Source organism: Delphinus delphis, chromosome 4 (genome assembly GCF_949987515.2).
Source record: "Delphinus delphis chromosome 4, mDelDel1.2, whole genome shotgun sequence".
Taxonomy (NCBI): domain Eukaryota; kingdom Metazoa; phylum Chordata; class Mammalia; order Artiodactyla; family Delphinidae; genus Delphinus; species Delphinus delphis.
In genome coordinates this window covers 120417187-120438294 of record NC_082686.1, presented here as the reverse complement: position 1 = coordinate 120438294, position 21108 = coordinate 120417187, and the positions used below count along the sequence as shown (strand labels likewise).

Here is a 21108-nt window from a genome sequence, read left to right as displayed (position 1 = left end):
CCATGCTTCACACTGCAATCAAAGTGTCCTATAGATAAAGCTCCAAATCCTTTCTATATCATGTAGCAATGCCAGATAAAATACAGGATGCCCAGTTAAATTTAAATTTCAGATAAACAAAGAATAGTTTTTTCAATACTTGGAACATACTTATGCGACAGTGTTACTTGTTATTTATCTGAAATGAAAGCTTACCTGAGCATTCTGTATTTTTATATGCTAAATTTGGCAGCTCAGTGCCCTGCATACTCTGGCCTAACCTTGCTTTAACCTCTTTGGACTTTGAATATTACAAGTTTTCTCTGTTGCTCAGCTGTTTCCAACTCACCCAATAAGGCTGCTTAGTCTGGATTCCCCAGAGCAGACCCTGTGACAAGGACTGGAGGGAAAGCACTTTATCAGAGAAGCAGAGAAAACACTGGTAAGGAGTGGGGAAATGACACAGGAAAAGGAAACCAGTGCCCACAGTGGGGGATTGGAGCTAAATCCCTGGGGAAATTCTGGGAAACATAAAACACACTTAGAATTACCCCACCTGAGGGAAGAAGGAACTGGGGTGTTTTCATATTAGCTGCACCACTCTGTTATTGGTTGAGGGCTGCTCTAGGGGGTATTAGTCCTCTCAAGCTTTTTACCAGCATTTCCCAAGAGAGGGAAGAATGGCCTTCTGCTGCCCTGGAGGAAAACTATCAGGTGGAGATGCAGATATAGGCAGGTGAAAGTGCCCTGAGAACAAGGCAATTTTCAAGCCAAGGGACATAGACAAGGCAGCCACAGCCCTGCTGTACAGATAGTGCTTTTCCTCTTCTAGGTCTCTTTTCTTTGCTACTCTTAGACTCCTCTCATCTCCCCAACGCCTTTTGTTCTATTCCCTCTGTAGTGTTTAATCTAGATGTCACTTCTGGAGGAATTTTTCCCACCCCCATGCCCACCCACTCTTACACCCAAAATTCAAATGCTCCCCATATCCGTGTGCTAACTTCTATTACAACTCTTAGTAATTTTCTTTTCTTTTCTTTCTTTTTTTTTTTTTGTGGTACGCGGGCCTCTCACCGCCATGGCCTCTCCCATTGCTGGGCACAGGCTCCAGATGCACAGGCTCAGCGGCCATGGCTCACGGGCCCAGCCGCTCTGCGGCTTGTGGGATCTTCCCGGACCGGGGCACGAACCCGTGTCCCCTGCATCGGCAGGTGGACTCTCAACCACTGCGCCACCAGGGAAGCCCTTCTTTTTTTATTTTTAACTGAAGTATAGTTGATTTACAATATTGTGTTAGTTTCAGGTGTACAGCATAGTGATTCAGTATTTTTGCAGATTATACAAGATAATGATTATAATTCCCTGTGCTATATAGTATATCCTTGTTGCTTATCTATTTCATACATAGTAGTTTGGATCTTTGTCTCTATCTCTTTTATAGAAAACAAACCACAAGTTTGTTTTCTATATCTGTGAGTCTGTTTCTGTTTTGCATATATATCCATTTGTATTATTTTTTAGACACATAAAAGTGATATCATAGAGTATTTGTCTTTCTCTGTCTGACTTATTTCACTAAACATAATATTCTCCAGGTCCATCCATATTGCTGCAAAAGGCAGTATTTCACTCTTTTTATGGCTGAGTAATATTTCATTGTGCATATACACCACATCTTCTTAATCCAGTTATCTGTTGATGGGCACCTGGTGCTACTTTTCAGCCAATTTAGTAATGAGTATGTGTCAAAGTTTCATCACAACTTTGCTGCAAGGAAAAAGTCTATGAGTGTGTATGCTGGTTAAAGATTCTTTCTTGGTAAGGAATTTTATAGTCAAAAGAATGATTGGGTAGTTATTGTTGAATCAGATCAAAAAGAAAAGAATATTTGGTAAAATTTTATCAAACTTTTGACTGACAGTCATCAGGATGATGGGTTACTTGATTCCCCAGAGCAACTTTTTATCTATTAAAATTTGTAGGGATATTATTTAAAAATTAATCAGAAGTAATACTTTCTCCCAAAGGGACATCATGAATTACATAACTGGTTGTGTATGGTCAGTTTTTGACATTCTTCTGGCATTTTGTGTACTGGAACACCTGTCACTTGAAAGATATGTTTTTATAGACCTTATTTTTTTTAAAGCAGTTTTAGCTGTTTTGACATCAGTCCTGAGGAGGCTTTGAGGAAGCTTTGATGCTATAGTTGCTTCTGTCCTCCACACGAGTTGGCACAAATGAGAAGACCAGTGTGAATGCTTGTAAGCTGCTGAGCTTTACAGCCTAGGGAGGTGACACAATTGCAACAAAATAAAAGAAATACTTTGTCTAGCTTTTCATGAGTTATAGTGTGTATAAAGACAAAGATAATTACACATTTCTTTATATTTTCTTGAGAATAAGAAAGTTGTAACAACAACAAAAAGGATCACAAAAGTGGCAATAAATGTTGTCATCTTTTTATTCTTGTTCATCTAGTATTCAAGAATGAAATATTGATAATGTACATTGCGATATTCTATAACTTCTTATTTGGGTATATTTCCAGAAGTTGATGTCTCTGAAAGCAAAAGCACTTAACAAGATCTATAAATGTTAATATTAAAGTATTGTATAAGTCAGCTCAGGCCACCATAACAAATACCATAGACTGGGTGGCTTAAACAACAGAAATTAATTTTTCACAGTTCCGGAGGTTGGGAAGTCCAAGAACAAGGTGCAGGTAAATTCAGTTCCTGGTGAGGACTCTCTTCCTGGATTGCAGACAGCTGCCTTCTAGCTGTGTCCTCACATGGTAGAAAGAGAGCCGAAGGATCTCTTTCTCTTCCTCTTCTTTAGGGCTACCAATCCTATTGGATCAGGGCCTCACCCTTACAACCTCATTTAACCTTAGTTACTTCCTAAAATCTCTATCTCCAAATACAGTCACACTGAGGACTGGGATTCAATTTTATGAATTTTGTGGGGGCACAGTTCAGTCCATAGCAGGTATGTTTTTAATATCAAGAATAATTAGAATAGGAAGGGAGGACAAACAAAGACAGGGAAGGGAGAGAAATTTTTCAGGGTGTGAAGATATAAACATTGGTGTCTTGGTTTTTCAGTTCCTGAAAGGGGTGCCCTTAAGTTTATGCTACAAACAACCATTAACTAAGAAACATTTCCGGGCAGGCTGTCCCACACAAAGGTATAAGCTAGCATCCTTCTCACAAGTTTCCGCAGAATTATCGGCCAACTGGCATTGTTATAGCAACCAGAGTGCCAATGGAAGCAGTCATGGTCTTCATCACCAAGTATCACTATGGCAACAGGAGCCTCTGGAAAGTAAAAGAAAAAAAACCCTTAAACTGTCAGCTGGAATCAAAGAGGTTTGTGAAGGAAAAAATGTGGAGGCTGAAGTGAACATGAGGCTGAAGGAAGGGGCAGAGCGAAGAGAAATGATTGTACAGATGCTGAACAAACAAGAGAGCAAGGAAACAATAAGCAAAACAGAGGGTAGAGGGGCTTCCCTGGCAGCACAGGGGTTGAGAATCCGCTTGCCAATGCAGGGGACACGGGTTCAATCCCTGGTCGGGGAAGATCCCACATGCCGTGGAGCAACTAAGCCCGTGGGCCACCAGTACTGAGCCTGTGCTCTAGAGCCCGTGAGCCACAACTACTGAGCCTGCGTGCCACAACTAGTGCAGCCCGCACACCTAGAGCCCGTGCTCCACAACAAGAGAAGCCACCGCAATGAGAAGCCCATGCACAGCAACAAAGAGTAGCCCCCGCTCACCGCAACTAGAGAAAGCCCATGCACGGCAACGAAGACCCAACTCAGCCAAAAGTAAATAAATAAAATAAATAAATTAAAAAAAAAACAACAGAGGGCAGAGACATGGCTCACATAAGAAATAGGAAGGCAGGAAGAAACATAAAATGGTAAAGATAAAATGGTGAAAAAGTGTTTCCAGTGAAGGATTTGTAATATTTATTGATTTGAATAGCCCAGAGATAAACATAAGATATTAAGGTCTATATTGTTGGAACTATCCAGCACACTACCATTACTAATAAATATTTAGAATGAGGCCACAAGATAGTAAGAAAGGGTAAACCAATTTATGGAGTGCTGGGCTTCCCTGGTGGCACAGTGGTTGAGAGTCTGCCTGCTGATGCAGGGCACACGGGTTCGTGCCCCGGTCCAGGAAGATCCCACATGCCGCGGAGCGGCTGGACCCGTGAGCCATGGCCGCTGAGCCTGCGTGTCAGGAAGCCTGTGCTCCACACAGGAGAGTCCACAACAGTGAGAGGCCCGCGTACTGCAGAAATAAATAAATAAATAAATAAATAAATAAAAATTTATGGAGTGCTTTTGGCATAGAATCCTTCTGACTCGGAATTCTTGTAATACTTGGTGTTCAGAGGCACCACATTTAAATATGGAGCTTCCTTTATTGGACAGTGTGATTGCTTCAGACAAGGGCATGTTGCCATTTGGTCCATTACAAATATATATTTCCTTCATTAAAGTATCTTAATGGATGTTTTCTTCCAAGAGAGAATTAAGGTAATTACTCTAATACTTTAAAAAGTAAGTGGCAATGCCATTTGGAATAAAACATTTTCACTTAATGTTTTCTGTTTTATTAGTGCTCGGACAGATTGAAGTTTCTCATGGACCAATATTAATTTTTGTAAATGGAAAATATCTACTTTATGAAAAGATGCCACTAAAATGTTGTTACATTTTTTTAGAATTAAGAGAAGATTTTGAGAAATGAGAGATTAAAGAAGGAATGAAAATAGAGACAGGGAAAGATGTGATAGGTGCAGTCATAAAGAAATAAAGCAAAGGAAAAATAACAAAAGCTTGAGATTAAAACATAGAAATAAAACCAGCAGTCTGGGTGCTTTGCATAAATCTGTACTTAAGAATTTAAATAGAATTTTAATTTTTTCTGTTTTCTATTTTAATGACAAGCATTTCTCTCAAGCACTGTATTTCAGGTGTCATTTGCTAACTTGGCAAGGGGTAGTTTGTGGCCATTTCTCTTCTCCTCAGAAAAAGTCAACTGGTTGACACCAGAGACGAGCAAAACTCTTCAGGAAGGTCCACATTTTCAGTAGCCCTTGACCCCTTCTGACCTGTTCCCACCAGAAGTACAGACAAGCCCCAGAGCATATCACAGGACAAATATCCATCTGGTCTTTGGGATCCTTCCCAAAAGCTTGGATGCCAACAGTGATTATGCCTCTTTGTCAAAGTCTGTGATTCAAAAACCAATGCAAAGCTTTCTCCTGGATAATACTCTCAAACAAGTTGCATTTTTCTTTTTAATATTACAGCTATGTTTTAATTTTTCCATATTTTTCTACCAACACATACACCAAGCATCATAATTTATAAAATATGTATAAAATTCAATTAAATGAATAAATAAAATAGCCAATTTCTAATATTCTAGATACTTAAGAAATGAAACAAAAAAGTGAGAGAACATGCAAATAGAAGTCAAATTATGGATTATATCTTAAAAAAATAAATTAAAAAAACTAAATAAATAAATAAAAAATAAATAAAACTTTTTGTGAAGTATAATATATAAACAGAAAACTACCTAAAAATCATATTGTAAATGCATTGCTTGATGAATTATCACATAGTGAACATACCTGTTTAATCATCCAAATCACGATATGGAACACTATATTATATATTATAATACACTATATTATAATATAGTGGAATAAATTTTACTATATTATTTTCAATGGTTTTCTAATAGTGTAAGAAAAGAGTTTTGATATATTTTGCAACCACATCCGTTTACATTGTAAGATTGGTAAGCAAAATGAAAATATTCCATTCCAACATCTAAGAATTTTTTGTACCATATGCGTAGAGAGACCCCTGCTGGAACAATTTTTTTTTAAAGAGAATGTCTAAACCAGCCCAAATAAATTGTATGGGGAAAAAGAAGAGCTGCCACTAGCTCTTACGGCACCCTTGTAAAAATTAGAAGAAGGTGCCCATTTTTCAGTACCCCTTACTTACCTTTGCCAGGAAATTGATCTAATCTAATTTGTTTACTTACGTAAACAAATGAACGTTTGTTAAGTGCAGCCCAGGGTTCTGGGTGATGAGTTGCAGTTCAACAACAGACCCAAGAGAAACTGAAATAGAGAAGTTATTACTCATAGGTCCTGGAGGAAGTGCCCAGGACATCTCAAGGGGCCACATGGGGAGGTCAAGTCAGAGAGAAAGAGACAGGACCTTGGGCACATGCCTTTATTAAGCACTGGTGGAGTGCTTTGGGGTTCCCAAGTAAGGGACAGATTGACCAATTCAAACCAAAAGAGCTGCGTTTTTGTGAGTCCATGAGGGTCTTATCTAAGGGGTGCATAAGGCAGGCAGGCACTGGGAGGCAGGGGGCTTGATCACGTGGGCTGTTGGGGAAGTCTTATCGGGAACTGACTTCTGCTTCTGATTCTACTGGCTGCTATCTGGGGCATGTACTTGTATGCCAGGGCTAGTGTCCATTTAAGGTTACTGCAGGCTGCTTGGCTGAACAAAACAGATGCCGAGGCAACAATGCTATGGAGTAGCTTAGCTAAACTCTTGATACCTTAGTTAGTTAAAACAAAACACTTTACGTCTATCTGCCAGAAAAAGTGTTGTAATAACTCTATGGTGTCCGCAGTGGGAATGATGCCCCTTTACGTGTGGTTCCCCTATACATTACAGACCTGCATAACCGTACACAGCATCTGTGGTCATGAGAGAAAGATGCAGTACATTAGCATACCTTGGAAATCCCCGGAAGTATTTGAGAGTGAGAACCTGCTAATCAGCACAGGTTAGGACTGGCTAAAGAGAACATTACCACTTCTGTTTGCATGAATGAATGATGTTTTTAAACAATCACACACAGTGTATATTTTCACCATACTGGGCAGCAATATAGATGACTACATAGACACTATAGTCTAGTGCATCTACAGTTATCAGAAAGTCCCCTTTGAAAGCAGTCCAAGACTTTTCCCCAGACACTTCTTTTAAAGAAAAGGATGAGGGCTTCCCTGGTGGCGCAGTGGTTGAGAGTCCGCCTGCCGATGCAGGGGACACGGGTTCGTGCCCCGGTCTGGGAAGATCCCACATGCCGCGGAGCGGCTGGGCCCGTGAGCCATGGCCGCTGAGCCTGCGCATCCGGAGCCTGTGCTCCGCAACGGGAAAGGCCACAACAGTGAGAGGCCCGCGTACCGCAAAAAAAAAAAAAAAAAAAAAAAAAAAAAAAAAGGATGAGATGTCTGGTCACCTTGTGCAAATCCAAAGAATTGGATCCTTGCTGAATCTGGCTTGATCTTCCTCTGTCCTGAAAGATGTAAGATGTCCAGCATTTTCTATTTATACCTGAAACCATCTACTCCTACTTTTCAGGCAGCAAAGAACTGGAATGCTAACCGAGACAAGGGACCAATGCCAGGGCTACGTGTGAGAGCTAGCTGGTTGGCCTGTGGACTATGAAATGCAAAGGAGAAATGAATTCTGAATCTGGGAATGAGGGAAGCTAGTAAGAATGGGTCAATCTGGAATATTTGGTCTAATGAGGAAAATGGGAACAACAAGCGTATCAGAAGCAGAGAGTCTAGAACAGGTGAAAACTGATTTGGCAGGGTCAGGAGGTGAAAGTGGAGGAGATACCTCGGGGTGATGCTGCATAGAGGGAAGACACCCCACATGGGGAAACCCAGGGGAGGGGAGGGAACTACAAAGGCCAAGCTGGTTCAGAGGGGAAATGTGTCACCTCTGTGACTGTTCAGAATCCAAACACTTTTCCTGTTTGGGGTTAATTCCAAATTGATGAGAAGCAGGACCCCCACCTCTCACCACAGCATCGTAGGTGAGGCAGAAGTGCCTTTTCCCAGCTCACTGGTGTGGGACATGAGTACTGTAGCCCAATATCAACCAACTGACTGCTCCAGCCTGGAAATTTGAAAGTTAAGGTTGTGACACTGACATAACACTTGTTCCCTCAATAAAAGGGCCTGGAAGAAAACCTAGATGCCAAGTTTTTTTGCTTGCCAGGGAAACAAGAGTGAGAAGGAAAAGGGAAGTGAAGCAGAGCAGGAGGGAAAGAAAATACAAAGTGATGCATTACAGATCTGGCCACAGCTTTGCAAGAAGACACCATTGGTAGCTCAGTTATGTGAGACATGACCACAGTATGTGCACGGAGGTCTGTCTCAGAACAGCCCAGCAGCAGCAGAGAAGAGGAAGAATTACCTGTCAGCTTCTTCCTATCTTCCATCTCCTGTAGATCAAAGTCCTCCTCATTTGGGTGTTAAATATCCTGCACTTTTCAGTTGCGATAACCTGCCCTCAGGGGCAGCTCTGGGGAAGGCTCAGTATGTGTAGACAGATTGGACTGGCCCTGGAGGTGCTTTGGACATACAACACCTAATCCCATCTCAGCGGAGACTGATAAGGTAGATGGTAATAGGAGATGTGATGATGTTTGCAGCAAAGGTTTAGCACCATAGAAACAGCATGCTCCATCTCTGGAGCTATGTGTCTAGGAAGCCAGGCGAGTGGCTCAGGCCTGAGAGCATGAGGGCCCAGCAGCTCTGGTGTGGTACAGAAAGTGGCTCTGGCACTAGGAAGTAGTCAAGGAAACCACTGAAGATTATTTAAGGCCATATCTCGTGTCCCAAGGTGGCCATGCCAACAGTGACACTATAACAACTGTCCCCATGATTAGGCAAAAATGTAAATGAGCAATCATTTTGTAGCTTGCTGTGGATCCTTAAGATACTAGATTTCCTTCCAGTAAGTCAGCTGTCAGCATAAATAACCAGAGTGGAGTTTCCTGGCTTACATCAGAAAACCCTGATATCCATCGTAGCCAATTATCCTTTGGTTTGCAAAATGCATTACTCTTTACTTGCTCTGGATGGAGCGTGTGTGTTAACATAAGCATATATGTTGGGCTTGAGATAGGTAAAACTAATTTTATGGCTCTAGAACAAATCACCAATGAAACATTTTGAAAATTCTTTCAAGTTTTTAAGATACTACATTATAGGGTATGGGACTTCGCTGGTGGCGCAGTGGTTAAGAATCCGCCTGCCAATGCAGGGAACACGGGTTCCAGCCCTGGTCCGGGAAGATCCCACATGCCGTGGAGCATCTAAGCCCGTGCTCCACAGCTACTGAGCCTGTGTTCTAGAGCCTGCGAGCCACAACAACTGAGCCCGTGTGCCACAACTACTGAAGCCCACATGCCTAGAGCATGTGCTCGAGAAGCCACCGCAATGAGAAGTCTGTGCACCGCGACAGAGTAGCCCCCGCTCGCCGGAACTAGAGAAAGCCCGCGCACAGCAGCAAAGACCCAACACAGCCAAAAATAAATAAATAAATTTATTTTTTTTTTAAAAAAAACTATATTACAGGGTATGAAGAAAGGAACTAGCATTTTCTGGAGCTCATTTAATTCACCGTGTACCTTATGTATGTTATTTTATTTAAGTGTCAGAACAACTTCTATGATAGGCATTAATCACAGACACCACAGAAAGTTTCGACATAGCCAGAGTGGTTCAGGCACTCCTTAATTGCCATTTCTTAGAAATGTAAACCTCTGTTTTATATAACACTCTCTCCCTCTGATATCTTTATTAATGTTTTTGTTGGTATCTTTGAATTTTTCTTTGCAATACTTCTAACATAGTAGGCCCTCCAAAGGTTCAGCAAATGGAGTTGGAGTTATATGCCATATACTACCAAAAACTGCCTTTACAGAGTACGTAAAAAGCTACTTTGTATTCAATCTGCCTATTGTAGCAATGGCTTTTCATTTTTTTATGGACCATGAACAGAATAGCAATCTTGATGTCTCATCAAACTTGTTAAAAGGAGAATTTACCTGTCTGTATATGTCTGTGTGTGTATAACTCTTTTGTTTTGGAAAATGACAGTGACTGTGATTACTCTCTGCAAATCACTTAAGTGACTGCTGTATAATTAGCAATCATTTCTACATTGTACACACAAAGATGCCCACTTGATTTTAACCCACTGCTGCTGTTCGTGTGCTGTTTGTTCTTCTCACTGTAGATGGCAACCCACCACTTAGATTTACTTTCAGGCAGATTATTTTATGAGACGGTTGGCATCTCTTGCCCCAACAGCTCCTCATGGTGCCACACTCGTTCATTTAGTAACTATTTATGAAGCACCTGCTGTGTGGGCTTTGGTGTTATTGGGCTTCAATGAATTCTAAGCATTGCCTTGATTTTTCACATGGGACCTTGATTTTTCTATTAGTTACATGAAAATCTAAGTTGCTATAACAAAGAAGCCAATAAACTAGAGGATTAAAGAAAATTATTTCTCTTATCTAGTGGCCCAGGGTGTGTTGCTGAGCTGCTATGCACCATACGGCTATTCAGGGACCCAGCTTCCTTCCCTCTGGCTTCCACTGTAGGTTGTCACCCTCATTTGCATGGTCAAAGGTGGATCACAAGCACCAACCTGTTCCAGTTCACAGAAAGGAAAAGTGGGAAGGAGGCTATTTATAAGGCCCAGGTCTGGAGTGACATCATTTCTGTTCACACTCCATTGTCACACCTGGATGCAAAGAGGCCTGGGACTCAGTAGCCCATAGCTAAGTGGCCACATATGCAGGTACAACTGCATTCACGTGCAGAAAGGGAAGAGTGGAAATTTGTCTGTTACAGCCTCAGGACAGTCAGGGCTTCTTACGCTTTGCACTTTGTTTTTGAGCAGTGTAAGTCACTGCCTTTTTATGATCACAACTGCAGAGCTATCCTGAGGCTTCACTTTTGGAAATAAAGGTTTTTTTTTTTTTTGCGGTACGTGGGCCTCTCACTGTTGTGGCCTCTCCCGCTGCGGAGCACAGGTTCCGGACACGCAGGCTCAGCGGCCATGGCTCATGGGCTCAGCTGCTCCGCGGCATGTGGGATCTTCCCGGACCGGGGCACGAACCCGTGTCCCCTGCATCGGCAGGCGGACTCTCAACCACTGCGCCACAAGGGAAGCCCGGAAATAAAGGTTTTGATGACCAGCTTCTCTAGAATTTCATGCTGGTCCAGGAAAATGACATTTTTCTTCCCCATAGTTGATGTAGCACCTTTCCTTCATCTATTATCTCACTTTCCTAGACTCTTCCTGACCCCAGATCACCTCAACTCTACCACAGCTCATTGTTCCTGGAACTTGCTTGCTCAGAAATCTATTATCGTTAAAGTTAATCCTTGTGGCCAGATAATTTATTAAAATATTTACTGAGATATTCATTTGTGTTTTTGTTTTCCAATTTCAGAAAAATCAGAGAGGTGCTTATGTTTTTGTTTTTTATTCTCTAAAAGTTTTTGAGCATCTATTTATTTAATTGAGATATAATTGAAATATAATATTAGTTTCAGATGTACAGCATGATTCAATGTCTGTATGTATTGGGAAATGATCACCACATTAAGCTTAGTTACCATCCTTTACCATACATTGTTACAGAGGGTTTTTTTCCCTGTGATGAGAACTTTTAAGATCTACTCTCTTAGCAACTTTCAAATGTGTAATATGGTATATCAAACTATGGTCACCATATTTTGTGTTACATACCCGTGAGTTTTTTACTTTATAACTAGAAGTTTGTACCTTTTAACTCCCTTCACCAATTTTGCCCACCTCCCATGCCCCACCTCTGGTAATCACCAATCTGAAATCTATCTATGAGCTCGCTTGTTTTTAGATTCCACATATAATTGAGATCACACAGGATTTGTCTTTCTCTGTCTGACTTATTTCACTTAGTATAATGCCTTCAGGATAAGATGTTACTCTTTTTTATGCTTGAATACTGTCTCTTTTATATATACCACATTTTCTTTATCCATTCATCCATCGACAGATGAACAGTTAGTTTGTTTCCACATCTTGGCTATTGTAAGTAATGCTGCAGTGAATATGGGGATGCATATATTTCTTTTTTTTTTTTTCGCGGTACGCGGGCCTCTCACTGTCATGGCCTCTCCCGTTGTGGAGCACAGGCTCTGGACGCGCAGGCTCAGCAGCCATGGCTCACGGGCCAGCCGCTCCACGGCATGTGGGATCATCCTGGACCGGGGCACAAACCCGTGTCCCCTGCATCGTCAGGCGGACTCTCAACCACTGCGCCACCAGGAAAGCCCCATATATTTCTTTGAGTTAGTGTTTTCAATTTTCTTTGGATAAATACCCAGAAGTGGAATTGCTGGATCATATGGTAGTTCTATTTCTAATTTTTTGAGGGATCTCCATACTGTTTTCCATAGTGGCTGCACCAATTTACGTTCCCACCAACAGTGCACAAGTGTTCCCTTTTCTCCACCTCCTTGCCAACACTTGTTACCTTTTGTCTTTTTAATAATAGCCATTCTAATAGGTGTGAGGTGATGTCTTATTGTGGCTTTGATTAGTATTTCCCTGATGATTAGTGATGATGAATGTCTTTTCATATGGCTGTTGGCCATCCGTATGTCTTCTTTGGAAAAATGTCTATTCAGATCCTTTGCTGTGCAAGACACTTATGTGTTATGTTGAGTGTTTATTTTTTGATTATAGCCAGGCCTATTCCTTCTGTGGCCTTGAGTTGGAGTGGGGTGCTATATTGAAGGCTAAAACCAGAAATTACCTAAGTTCTTGCTTTCAAAACTTTGAGTTAATTGAATGCATTGTGCTAGGTCAGTCTTTCTCAAAATATAGCCTCAAATCAGAGTCACGTGGAGGATTTGTTAAAACACTTCCTTCTGGTCGTCTACATCGAGATTCTGATAATTTCCATTTCTAACAAGCTCCCCCAGTACTGCTGCTGCTGCTCTCAAAATCACACTTAGAGAACCCCCGTGAGAGAGGTAAGGTAGGAAGGAGAGTGTCCTAAGAATACTTCAGAAGCAGCATAAGGAAGGAAAACAATTTCCTCAGGCTGAGAAGGCGTCAGAGGCCCCAGGGACCTGAGACCTACTAGATGTCAGACAATGGCTTGCATCAGAGTCTCCTGCCTTCTCCCAAAGAGGAGCAGTGCCCCTGCCCTCAAAGGACACGTGGGCTTTGCTAACGCACATAACAAAGAGGGACCGAACTCCTGGCTGCTTCTCACCCTTTGAAATGTTCCTCTCTGTGTAAGATCCCCAGGACTTTCCCATGACCCTGATGAGTGGACCTAATAATGCTGAGATTGAATTTTCCAACAGCTCTGACCAATCAAGACGGAGATTGAATTATGATTTGAATAAAGAAAATGACATTCTTGCACATCTGGGGCTACAGGGTAAAATTCCAACATGCTTCATTGACTAAGTTGCTTTCAGGGATTGGCTTAGGGCACTAACCCTTCTCTTTATACCTGTACATCTTTCCAAGGCCACAGGGAGAGTACTTCAAAAGGTCACTTATAAGCCCTGTGATTTAGCTCTGGAAGAGGACTGGGGCAGGAGGCCAAGATCATGCCCATGACTCTGCCCATCCAGCACTGCCAGCACAGCTGTTTTGAGGTTATGAGCGAGGGGACCTGGTACCCCAGTTCAGCTGACCTCCATTTTATCTAGACCTTAGGGCTACACTGAGCTGCTGCACTTCTATAAACATGTTTTCATTTAAGCAACAGTGGAAAACTTTTGCAAAAATTACTGTTGTTCCTCAATTCTCCCAAACAAAAGGCCATTTTGTATAAATGGCCGAGATGTTTAAAACAAAAGTTCTCAATCAGAAATGTTTACTCTCCAAATGTTATAAACAAACTTTTTTTCCATACGCTTACCCAAATAACGTGTTTATTGGGACAAAGTGTCTTCTGAGAAACTTGTCAGGGAAATCTCCAGAGTATCTGGAATATTTCATATAATGCTCTACTTTGTCCATTCAAAATTACCCTGCATTTTGGCTTTGGCCTGTTCTTTATTGACCGAAGTTCTAAGCATAGCCAAGAATAATGTCTGTTTTCTGAATTATTTTCTGGCCATTTTCACAGAAACATGAAAGGAGTTGGTCATTATACTTAAAGGACCTGAGAGTAGAAAGAGAAGGTGACATAAATAAGGTTTATAAATACTTATCAGGTATTGACAGTGAGATAAACCACTGTGAAAGAAAGTGGAAAATGTCCCTATTATTAAAGTGTGGTGTTCACACTGGATCATTAATTCATATCCTGCTGTGTCCAGACCACACAACTATTTGACACAGAGCTTGCCAAGTTTAGTCTAAGACTAAGCTTTACATTATTTGTGCAGTGGCCCCAGCTCCTCACTTTCTGCACATAGATGAACTCTGTCAAGTCACATAATATATGGCTCTATTGGGTGTTCTATTAGGTGTGGCATAAATGGAATACAACATGCAGCACCCCTTCAAAAATGCAACACTAGATTATTATTTATCTATTATTATAGATTGGGCCTGATACAGTTTTGGTAGTTATAGAAATTGATAGCTATAAAAATAATCAAACTGCATACTGGGGACTGGTATTGCTTCACAGTTCTAATTTCAAAATAAATTAGTAAAAATATCAGCTTTTGCTGCTGTAAATGCACCATGGGATCCAAAACAGGAAAGGGATACTGTGTATAGGGGGCAATTCCAAGTCAGCCTCTATCCACTGTCATTTCAGGTTCTGTCTTTTTTGGTTAAACTGTAGAGAGTTCTTATATTTGCCATTTGCTAAGATGTAGAGAATTCTTAGACACTGTGCTAGGAAATGTGCATATATTTCTCATTTAATCCCTACAGTAATGCTATGAGGTTGATACTTGTTTTAACTCAGACTGGCATAACAAAATACAATAAACTGGGTGGCTTAAACAAGAATTTATTTCTCACAGTTCTGGAGGCTGTAAGTACAAAATCAAGGTGCCATCAGGGTTGATGTTTGATGAGAGCTCTCTCTTTGGGTTGCAGACAGCCACCTTCTCCCTGTGCCCTCACATGGCCTTTCTTTGGTGCATTTGGATAGGGAGAATGAGCAAGTTCTCTGGTATCTCTTCTTATAAGGGCACTAATCCCATTATGAGGGTCCCACCCTTATGACCTCATCTAACCTAATTATCTCCCAAAGACCCCATCTTCTAATACAATCACACTGGGCATTAGGGTTTCAATATATGGATTTTGAAAGACAACATTTCAGTTCATAGCAGCACTATTATTATTTCCATTTTATAGATGGAGAAATCAAGCTCTGAGAGGTTCAGTTAAATCAGTGGAGGAGCCAGGAATTGTACCCATTCCACCTCCAAATTCTGATCTCTGGAAGACATATGACTTTCATAGAGCCATCCTTGGGACAGTATCACTGGCTGATGTCAGTATCACCTAATCCCCCAGGCCTTAGCAGCTTGTTCTATAAATGAAGTTAAATTTCCACTAGATCTCTCCTTTCCTGCTCATTCAGGATCTCATCCCTTTCAGATTGCAGCCCTCCAGTGCTTCTGGGAGATGGCAGGCAGATACCTCCTATGGGCAACTATAATTCAGCTTCAGTAAGACTGTCTCTCCTAAGGTACCTGTCCTCTCCATCCCCAAATACTATACTTCACACCAAGCTTAGATCCTGGAACCTTCAAACTTCATGACTTCCTACTGGAAATGTTTATTGAATGTCTTCTGTGTTCCTGGCACTGTGCTTCATTTACCACCGTGGGTGAGACAGAATATAACTAGTGAAGTATTATATACATAACTACAAATTATGGTACGTGTTTTAAAGTTTCAAACCTGTGTGTTACAGGGGGAAAAGTATATCTTTCTCCCTCTTTTTATGAATATATTAAGAAAAAAATCTAAAACAGAAGAAAAGGCAACAGATAACTGTGTGCTTTATTCAAAATCATACTAGACAAGTGATTCTCAACCATGGGCAATTTTGTCCCCCAGGGTTATTTGGCAATATCTGGAAACACTTTTAATTGTTATGACTGGGAGGGAAGGTGCTACTGGTGTCCAGTAGGAAGAGGCAGAGATTCTGCAGAACATTATGCAGACCACAGAATAACCCCTCCATGACAGTTATCCAAATTATGCAGCCCAAAGTGCCAGTAGTGCCAAGGCTGAGGAACCCTGTACTCTAGAGCATTGTCTACCAAGCCTGATTAAGGGTCAGCTGTTGCCCCAGGGGACTATAACTTTGTTTGACTTTCTATTTACTATTGATTTTCTTAGACTATGTAAAGTTGGATGTTAACTTACAGAAGATTGATAAACTGCCAATGATTTCTGTCTAGTACAAAAGTTTTACTGTCCTAGTAGTCACTGACCATTTTTTAAAATCTAACTTTGAAATTTATTCCAGTATTCTTTTTTTTCCTCTGAATATATCTACAATTGATGTTCATTGTTTGTGGTAGTTATGTTCTATAAGGTCACTCTGAACTCTGAATTAGTGAATACTGAACCATTGCTCCTAGAGGGAGTACAGGGTTAGGTTCCTTCGAGCTTCTGGTCACATTTTAATCAGTATTTAACCTTGATTTATATGTGTTTCTGCTTAAAGGGCAACTTATTTGGTATATGCTGTTGATTCATTAACATTGAGCTCACAGCCAGCAGCACCATAATTCGTGCTTGAACGAAGCTTATGTAACACACGGAGTTTCTCTGTGAGGCATATCACAGCTTTCTTGAGCTTAGAAGCAATAGATAGAACCCCAACACTGCATGTAGGACTTATTTTGAACAGTAAAATCACCAAGAAAAATGCAAAAATGCAAAAAAAGTGGCAATAAATAGACCTCAAAAAGGACACTTATTTACAGTATGAGAGCTGAAACAAGAAGGCAGAGCATGCAGTTATTTGACCTCGGCTGGGAGCTTATATGTTGGGAGACTCAAATTTTTTGCCTCTCTGCACATGACCTCTGTGTGGCCTTGAACACTCCACAAATGACCACGAAAGTGCTGCAAGGCTTGATTTTGGAATTACAAATAAATTTTGGTGAGTAAATATGCAAATATGGAATCTGCGAGTAATGAGGATCTATTGTATTAGTTTCTCATGTTCTATTTTGAACCAGGTTTTCAAAACAGATGTTAGTTCCTTCATTACGGAATTAAAAAATTATTTGACACATGCTCACTATATTGGTATAAGAATTATGTTTTTAGCTTTTTGAAAATTAAAATAGAAAATTTAACCCTTTTTAGGTGTCAAAATTTGTTATTTAGATAGACAAGTGCCCAGTGTCTTATGACGGTTTAGGGTGGTAGCTCTTCTGAGTTTATTTTAGGGTCATGAGTCCCTCCCAGTCAAGTGGGGACTGGACCCAGAGACAAATGTGCATGGCAGATGACTCACTGTGTTCACAGTCTTCTCTCCCTTCAGGTGTTCCTGGCTAAGCCCCCTGTGTCTGGCATCTACTTCCCTCAGCATGAGTTCTCCCTCAGGAGGCTCTTAGTCCTCAGGGAAACAGGCTGCTACTGAGCCCACTGCACAATTTCCAGAAATGCCAGGCTAAACTCAATCTGGGACCCCAAGAGACAGGTGGGAAGCTGGTCTTTGAGGTCACAGCAAGGGTTAGCTGAAGTCAGGAAAGTTTCAACAAAGTTAAACCAAAAAGAATCTGAGAGAAGAGACTCTCCACAGAGTGAATTCTCACTGAAGGGACTGGGGAAATTCTCTTTCATAATAGAACTTTCTGGAACCTAAAGAAATAAGGCCCAGGGCCTGTAGCAAAATAAATGTGTAGCAACTTTCACATACACCTGAAAGTTTATCAGAAAATTAACATGTAAGGAGTCTTTGAAAGTAGGAGGTGCTGCATTATATTAATGGGGCTGCTGAGAGGAAGGCTGATGTCTTGAGAACCAAAAGTAACTTCACAATCTCTGCATACCTAGAGTCCATGTGAGTTGTATTTTTAAACACTATTATACATTTTTTGCTTGGGGAGTTTTAAAGTTAAAAATAGTATTCAAAAAACTCAGCAAGAGATAAAGTAATATTTTCCTTTTTCTTTCCCTTCCCTTCCCTTCCCCCTTTTTGTCTTTAGCAACCTGAATCATCCTTATAGCCTTGTGAAAATTACTGGGGTGGGGGGGGTGTTTTCATCATTTACAGCAGTGGTTCTGTTACCGACCTGTCTGAGTCTGAGCCAGCCCCCAAGAAGCATTCTTCTGCCCAGTGTCAATCAAGTAAATAGAATGAGATCAAGCTCCATTCAGAAGCAAAGGAAAGCTTTATCCTTTGATCAAAGAATGGAGAGGTGCGAGCTTGACTCTAGAGTACGTGTTCGCTAGAGTACATGTCGGCAGGGCTTCTTTATAGGGTTCTCTGCTACGGAGGGAGGGATGGATGGAGTTCCTATGGGTCCTTGCAGCCATGTTGCTCACAGTGCTCCAGACTGAAGTATTGGGCACAGCATCTCTGCACACAGCATGCAGTGGCCACCTTGAACTGCAGTGTTGTGGGCAGTGCTTCTGCACATGGTCTGCCAAGTTGGGGTATGGGGCGCAGTGGTTCTGTGCTGGGGATGCTAATCCATAACTTAAGTGTAAGATTTTATCCCCTAGATTCCATCTTATTCCCCCCACCTCAGTCCCCAGTGGGCTTGGTCTGTGACAGTTCTCAACCAGGAGGGATTTTTGCCCTGTAGGGGACATTTGGCAATGTCTGGAGATGTTTTTTCATAAGGGATGGAAGAGTGGTTAGGGAGTGGTCCAAAATATCAATAGTGCCAAGGTTTTGAAACTAGTCTACCCAGGGGTCAGCAAACTTTGTCTGTAAAGGACCAGTTAGTAAGCATTTTAGGCCATACTCTGTTGCAACAACACAACTCCGGTTGTAACGTGAAACTAGCCATAGACAACATGTAAATAAATGAGTGTGGCTGTGTTGAATGAAATTGTATTATGAACACTGTTAAATTAATTAAGCAAGGAAGTCATTAGGCTGAGGTAGCCCTAATGCTGTGACTGCCTACACAAGCAAACCCAAATCTAAGCCTATAAATACCACAAATGTACAAAATTGAAACCTAAGGCCAACCAATCGCAAACAGCCAACTAGGCTTTAAGCTGTACCCATCACTAATTTCCTTTCCTTGCTTCCACGTTCTTTTCTATAAAAGTCTTTCCTGAGCTCCTGTCAGCAGAGCTGTCCTTACCACTTCTGGTTTGGCAGTGCCCCATTTGAATCAATTTTTGTTCAAATAAACTCTTAAAATTTTTAATATGAATCAGTTTATCTTTTAATAACATTGAAATTTGAATTTCATATAATTTTCATATGTCATGAAATATGATTCTTCATTTGATTTTTTTCTTTTTCAACAATTTAAAAATATAAAAGAAAAACCATTTCTAGCCTGCAACCCATACAATAAAAAGTATTGGGCCTGATTTGGCCCATGGTCCCAGTGAATAGAAAGGTTTTTGCTTCCATCTCTTTTAAAGGAAGCACAGTACTTTCATTCAGCAAAACCATTTATTCTTTTTTTTTTTTTTAACTTACAACATTTTACAGTATGATTTGTGTTGTGTGATTCAGTGATTCAGCTAAGAGGAGCTGTGTATGAAGAATAGCCCTTTTTATGTAAGCAGTGCTGTTGTGTTCCAGTCATTAAGAACTGAATTTTTAATAGGCTCATGGACTGAGGAAAATTATTCTTTTTCTTAAGTGTTTATGATTTGCTTATTTAATCTTTGTCCCCTTTTTTAGCCTTCTTGTCTTCTTTCGGCTCAGTACTGGATCTTCCGACTGAAGCAGACCCAATTTTCTGTGGGGCTGAAATTTCACCAGGGGTGAGTTCATTCAGATTCAGGGTCATTTACATTTCAAGTCTGCAATTTGATCTGATTATCACTGGCTGAAAAGAAACACTAAGGGCTTTTTAATGTGGGCTGAACTGGATAATCCATTCCAAGGGCTGGGTAAAACTGGGAAAAACTGGGAGTCTGGAGGCTAGTTGCTTTTTATTTCTCAGCAGGGGAATATCATGGGAGAGTTTTATAAACATTTTCCAAAGAACAACTGAAAAAAGCTTGAGATTTTTGCTGAAGAACGGAGGAGGGAGAAACACTTCCTGCCAGGGTGAAAAAGAAGGAAGAATGGAAAAGGAACATAAAGGAGTTATGGTGGAACAGGCTGAAATACGCCTAAGGGTGAAGGGCATAGTTATAGTACTTCCAGTACTTTCTCCTTTCCTAAGTGGTGTAAAGAGTATCTGAAAAAACTTCTAGAACTGATAAGAGTTTGCTACAGTGCCCAGATATCATATAAAATATACAAAACATTAATTTCTCTAAGTTTACCTATTAGAAGACACGATATGGAAACAAAGGATCCCATTCTCAATGTCAACAAAAGACATAAAATAGCTAAGAATAAGCCTATCAAAAAATGTGTAAAGCATACATGATGAAAACTACAATATTTTACTGAGAGGTATAAAGAAAAAATTGAATAAATGGAGAGACATTTTACCAGTCAGGGTTCTGTCAATGAAGCAGAACCATTACGAGTGATGAGAGTCAGGGATTTATTCAAGGATTGGACCTTACACAACTGTGGGAACTAGTTGAGAAATCAAGGTACAGCAGTTGTTTCTGCATCTGGTGCTGGCCTCATGTCAGCAGAGCTGGCAAATGGGAAAGAAAGATGGTCTTAAGTGGGGGAGAGCAGGGAAAGACTGGAAATTGCATTTCTTCTTCTTATCACCTCCAACCTCAATGTGAACCTGGCACATGAAGCTGATTCTGAGAGCTGGAGGAGGAGGTCCGGCATTAACTGGTAGAGCCATAGGTCCAGATGCTGCTTCATTTCTTCTCTTCAAATCTTGTACACATTTCTCTTGGCCAATGCTAACAGAACCATACAGGAGAGGAAAGTGAAGCATAGTTCCAGCTTAGCTAAGTTGACCCTGTATAAAGCAACCATACATACTTTGTCTCTGGATGATGATGATATTGGTGATGATGATGGTGATGATGATAATAATAATAACAACAATAATAATATAGCAAATATATACCATTAACTACATGTTAGACACTTTTCTAAGCATTTTACATTTAATAACTCATTTTAACTCTCACCACAACTCTCTGAAGTAGGTATGATTATTAGCCTTATTTTATAAATGAGGAAACTGAGC

General features: G+C 40.8%; 1 protein-coding gene across 2 annotated transcripts in view; it reads left to right on the top strand.

Annotated features, from left to right (window-relative positions):
* The window catches only part of SLC9A9 (solute carrier family 9 member A9), a 630944-nt gene that overhangs the window by 37631 nt on the left and 572205 nt on the right, over nucleotides 1-21108 (top strand). Inside the window, exon 2 of one of the 2 annotated variants that reach the window (XM_060011384.1) lies at nucleotides 19674-19756. The exons of the other annotated variant lie outside the window; for it this stretch is intronic. The gene's annotated coding sequence lies outside the window, so the exon portion shown is untranslated. The remainder of the gene's footprint in view (nucleotides 1-19673; nucleotides 19757-21108) is intronic. 2 annotated transcript variants of the gene reach the window in all.